The sequence below is a fragment of the Watersipora subatra genome, chromosome 4 (genome assembly GCF_963576615.1).
Source record: "Watersipora subatra chromosome 4, tzWatSuba1.1, whole genome shotgun sequence".
In the NCBI taxonomy this organism is placed as follows: Eukaryota; Metazoa; Bryozoa; class Gymnolaemata; order Cheilostomatida; family Watersiporidae; genus Watersipora; species Watersipora subatra.
In genome coordinates this window covers 2,495,284-2,501,283 of record NC_088711.1, presented here as the reverse complement: position 1 = coordinate 2,501,283, position 6,000 = coordinate 2,495,284, and positions in this window count along the sequence as shown.

Here is a 6,000-nt window from a genome sequence, read left to right as displayed (position 1 = left end):
TTGACTAAAAGGTCCTGGTTTGTCACTCGCTAACATTACTGTTGCTCTTCACACCGCCACTTTCTAATACCGTTATTATATTCAAAACACCCAGTAATCATATTTTAGCAAAGCATTATATGTGCCTCCAAATTAAATCAAAGTATAGAAAATAACAAAATCCATTTGATCATAGTCCTACATAAGAGCCCCTATCGCATCACAATTGATAATTTTAGCTTTGTAAGGGTGTCAGTGTATTGGCCTGATTAATTTACTGCTATAATCTTAGCATTATACAAGGTTTTATAAAATTGTTGTTTAGTTTGATGAAACTAGACTACAGTGCACTACAAAAAGGTAGCAGGAAGCAAAGTCTGATAAAGGATATTGGCATGTAATTGATTTCTCATGTGGTTCTGAGAAAACAACTCCAAGTATTAAATTTACAAAACATTAATGCTTTCCAAGTATTCATTGTCAATTATAAAAATACTAGCTAGATGTCCAGCATTGCACGGGTAATGAAAAGGTTTTTGCACCAAAACTTTGGCATTACTTGCTAAATTTAGTTGCCATTGGCTAAGTTTCTTTACTGAGTGAATTTGAGTAACATAAGCTAGTAACTTAAGGTAGTCGTGTCCAAAGCTGTTTGAATAATAAGTCAAATAATTTAAATAATATACTGTCACAATAATAAGAGCTGTGTCTGAATCTGGCTAAGATTACTGTAAAGTGATTTGCTGCAGGTACAACGCATCCCTTTCGCAAATGTGAGAACAGTCATTAATCGATTGCCACCTGGTCAGCCAATGCTTGAATGTGACGCAGACTTGGTGAATGACACACAAGTGGCTAGGTTAAATTAAGTGTATTAGACAAATAGAATAACAGTGATGCAACTTATACATGCTGTATACTTGTATCTCAAACAACAACCTTCAAAGTTTGGATTGGTGCTTACACATGGTGGCAGCTTATACACAAGGGTTTATGATATGTAATAGTAGTTTTATAATATTTTAGAAAGATAAATTTACTTACATTTGTAGCTAAATCATTTTTATATGTAAATATTAGGCAGATGTACACTTATGGAATAAACAATAACAGATTTTACTAAAACTCTTATTTTATTTTGGAGCTATGCTCTCTCTCAATTCACGCCTTATTTATATGGTAAACAGTGTATAGAGTCTATAACATATTTGAACTGTTCTTGTGTTGTTATCATGGAAGTCAGTAATAAAAAATACATGTACAACACTGGTCATGAACAATAGATATAACCAACCCGTAAGCAAATAAGAGTTTTTCTTCTTTAACACTAGTTGGAAGGAAGGTGATGCCAAGAAATAAAAAAAATTATGGGGAAACTCTGAATTAGTTTGCATGTAACTTATTGTCTAGTCTTAGCTCTGTTGTATAGCATAATACAGGTCATTGTTTCCCTATAACCGTTTATTTGCCTGTCCAAGTTGATACGCTGAGACAATCAGCTGTATGAGCATCTCTCTTATGTTGCAATACATCTATGTTTAAATTTGTGTCCATGTCCACTTCTATAGCTGCATGTTTTTTTCAAGTTTTCAAACTCATAGGCAGATAAAAGTCTTTCTTCTTTAACACTTAGTTGCAAGGCAGGCTAGATGTGTTTAATAAGTATTTATGCTTGCTTCTTTAGTTGGCCAATTGTCTCTATAAATCATTTCTTGTTGATGCCAGTACATAGGAAGGTTGCTGCTTGCATTGCTTCTTGTCACTCTCTACGGCTATTTTTATTGTATCAATGTTCGTTAGGCTATTTGAACTCTCTGTATTTTTTGATTGTTAACAAAGTGTACAAGTTTGTGGGAATAAAATTAAAATTTAAAACTCTGAAGCGGTGTAGATAAAAGAATTTGAGAAATCAAAGGCTATGAAAATTGCTTAAACAAACAAAATGCCAAATCAGTAAACCAATGAATGCATTCAACAACGTATATATCAAATATATAATATAATTGATATACAGATCAAATATTTCGAAAAGTATAGTAAAAAAGAAGAGAAAAGCAGAACAGCTGAAATTTTAAAACCGGTCGCTCCCAAACATTCATTGTCCAACATCTTGGCTGAAGTCAAACTACACACTTACAGTAGGTAATTTATATCGTAAGTAACACGTGTCATACAATAACACGTACTGTAAGTAATACCCATTATTAGGAACACATTCTGTAAGTAGCCTGTAGTAAAAACATGTAGTGTAAGTAACACGTACTGTAAATAACACGTTCTGTAAGTAACACGTTCTGTGAGCAGAGCTTGTGTTTGAAGAATTTATTGAATGGAACAAATACTAGATTCAACTCTTTCTACAACAATGAGAGTAACATTCACAGACTAATTATCACATGGTGGCATCAGAAACATAATGCATGAGCTTGCGTATTGCTCCAAATAACTTAAGAAGAATAAGCATAGATTTTGCTGACTCAGTGGGACACAGGCTAACATCAATATTAAAACTAGCTCTAACATCCTGTCTCTATATAATCTAAAAACATCTCTAGTCTTCAGACATGGCTGGTGTATACATTATTTCTATCCTGAATTTCCTTCAGTAACCCTCAATATTTTATATTTCAGTTCCCCTTGTGATATTACTTAGTCATAACCCAAGAAAGTAGGTGATTTTCATACAGAGGTATTTAGCAAGTCTGCTTTTGATGAGAATGCAGCTGATCAGCCTGAAACACAAGCTTTTGTATCTAAACATGCTTCTACTGCTTATTGCATCAACTAGACCACTTTTGACAGCGTTAGCCTGTGAACCAAATAAAAAATTTTTACACTCACTTTGATGCATCATACTGGTTTTGTTTTCATGGCTAACTAAATTGAGAGTAGCACTTCGCTTATTGAATGTGATGCCTCACCTCGTAGTCTTGCTCGAGGATTATAATAATTCCGTCGCATCCAGCTGTTCTTATACAACATAATCTTTGTTACTCGTCGCTCATGTCCCGCTATGGCTACTTGGCTGACCACTGCTATGTTCAGGTTATTTGCCTCCAACTTATAGAATTCATTGCCACTGTCCATATCATCATCATCAACAAGGAATATGCACTTTCCTAAAAGAGAGACTAGTTTATTAGAGAGAATTCAGACATTACAATGAGAAGATAACTTGTGGTTTGAGACTATTGAGCACTTGGTATTTTTAAAAGGTGACCTGTGAGTTTTGTTGGGTGTAGTGCCTCGATGAGACTTAATAGTTGCAGCTCTTCTGTCATGGTCAGGTTATAGGATGTGTACTGAGTGAGTCGACTGAAGCCTTCTATTGAAGTTAGGTCGAGCACAGTCCCGATACCTTAAAACAGACAAGCAATTGTTATGGCATTCAGATTTTCCTAAGTCAGAGCTCAAGATTTATTTATAAATAGAACTACATTTTTTATCTACATGTATAAGTCATTCTTCAGAATTTTGATATAATATATGTGATATATTTTACACATTATAATTTATTAAATTAAAATAATACATATACAAGTCAATTAATAGACCATTTGTAATATTTAAATGAAGATAAAAAATAAAAGTAGCTACTTTTTAAAAAATATGCAAAGCAAGAATATCATAGAATTACTATGGTATCAACAAACATACAGTCGATGTAGTACATTAGCTCGGCTCTGTAGTCGTTAGGTACTTGGGCACTGGATCCAAATTTTTTTATATTCAAATGTTGATGCTGCAAAAAGGCCATCGCGGTGAGTGGTCCGATGGTGTGCTGAGCTTCTTGCGTCGGAACCTAATGTTAGAATGTGCCACCATGCTCTCAGTGGATGATATATATCTATGCATGTTAATATACCTGCACATGCGTGTCACATTTCCTTCATACAGCTGATAGACTGTTGTTACCCAGTCAGGGATAAGCCAATTAGAAACCATGTGCTAGCCAACATCGTATGGAAACTGCTGATTGAAGGATCTTGAAAAAGGTATTGCCAATACGTAGCTTACATGGCAAATGATTTGATTGGTCAATGAGCCCATCTCAAACAACTTTGTGAAAGCATTTACCTTTTATATTTTAGCATACTCATTTTAGTTATTCAGCAACCTGAAATTGGTCTGCATTTGTCAGCATCTGTCAGCATGCTGCCAACGTAGTGAGGACAGAAAACATTTAATTAAGGTGTCCTATTAAGTGAACATAGATTAGATTTAGTCCAATCGCTAATAATTAATTGTTATGATATATTATCAGAATAGAATAACTATACAATTTTTGTGTATTGAACAGCAATTATTTTGTCTTTGAGAGTTATCATTCCTTTATAATTGTTTTACAGGCTGTAATGAAGTCTTATAACACCTCTATGAAAACATTTTTATTTTATGCGTTCAGTAATAATAATTTGTTATATGCCAATGTTTCTGATAATTATTTCAAGTGGATAATTAATTTTAATTGGGTGCACAACTATCTGACATATGATTGTCTGACATGCATTTACCTGACCCCCACTTGACCCACAAGTTTTACGAGACCTTTTTTGTCTCCCCGCATTACTTCTCAAACAAAGTTTTTAATGCAGACTACAATTCAGGAATATGAAGATAGACGATTGCTAAGTTTTAGAATAGTTTTCTCTTGAATTTGATTTAGTTTTACCAACTTTCAACATCTAAAATGACCAGAATAGATCTGACCTGATTGCTCGCAGGTAAATGTTTTATGTGTATTTCAACTGAACTGACAGAGAAAGGGTAGTTTTAAGCTAAAGTCTGTTTTATACACAAATTTTCTTTCTTAAGAAAGTTATTTCAGTTGGAAACCAATTGGTATCAGGATCATACACAAGTAGGCTAATGATTATTTGTATGTTTATAGTTTCTAAAACACTTGATTCCTATTATTAGATGGTACAGTGTATAATAATATATTTATGACAGAACACGGTAACAATAATTAAAGTTTTTATTTATAAAAACAACAGTATGTAATAATATGTTTATACATAGCGATATAAATCAGAATATGGTAACAGTAATTAGAATTCTTATTTATACAAACACCAATAGGCTATATAATATTAATTTATTTTAATATAACAGTTTAATGCAGCCCTTTATGCTACAGTTATTGCTTCATAGCCCTCTGGCTAGGGTTTTTGATTTGGAGTTGGAAAACGGTCTCGATATGAACAGAAACAACGAATGAATTATCTGTTTATGACGTACAGTAATTAAGTTATTATTAGCATGGTTGTGTGGACACTTTTCTACTAATCACTTGTTATCAAGGGTTCGTAAAGATTGAGAATGTCAAACAGTGGCGGTCAAATAAAAGTGGCATTCAAATAGAAGTGGTGTTCAATTATTCAACCTTTCTCACATAGCGGCGCTCAAATAGAGGTGGTGGTCAATTAAAGGGTGGCGCTCTATTTATCAACCTTTCTCCCATAGTGGCAATCGAATAGAGGTTGCGTTTAAGTGAAGGTAGCATTCAATTGATTAACAGGTACAGGTTTTATGGTAGCTATTTAATGCAGCTCTACATGCTGCAGTTATCGCTTCATAACTCTCTGATTAGGGTTGGTAAAATATATATGAGATTGTAGTAATTCTATAGGTCCATAGTGTTCATATAGTGAATAGGTCCATATAGTGAATTGTTGCTTTTTGGTTGCCTCCGACTGGAGTATAGCAGAGTTTCACTGTACTTCAGTGTAAGAGCGATAGTGAGGATAGAATCGTAAACATGCGACACGAGTCTATGAGTATCTACAACTTGAATTAAAGAACACCAGACTGGTTTGTTATCTCTTCTCTTTTTGTCCTTTTGGATTAGTGAGATAAATATATTGTGTTAAAGGGAGAACCTCATGATTAATTGAGGCTACCTGCATGTTTGCCATTAAGTAGCCATGTGCGTGTTTACGTGCGTGTGTGCGTGTGTGCGTGTGTGCGTGTGTGCGTGCGTGCGTACGTGTGTGTGTCTTAGACGACTCTCTAACCTTG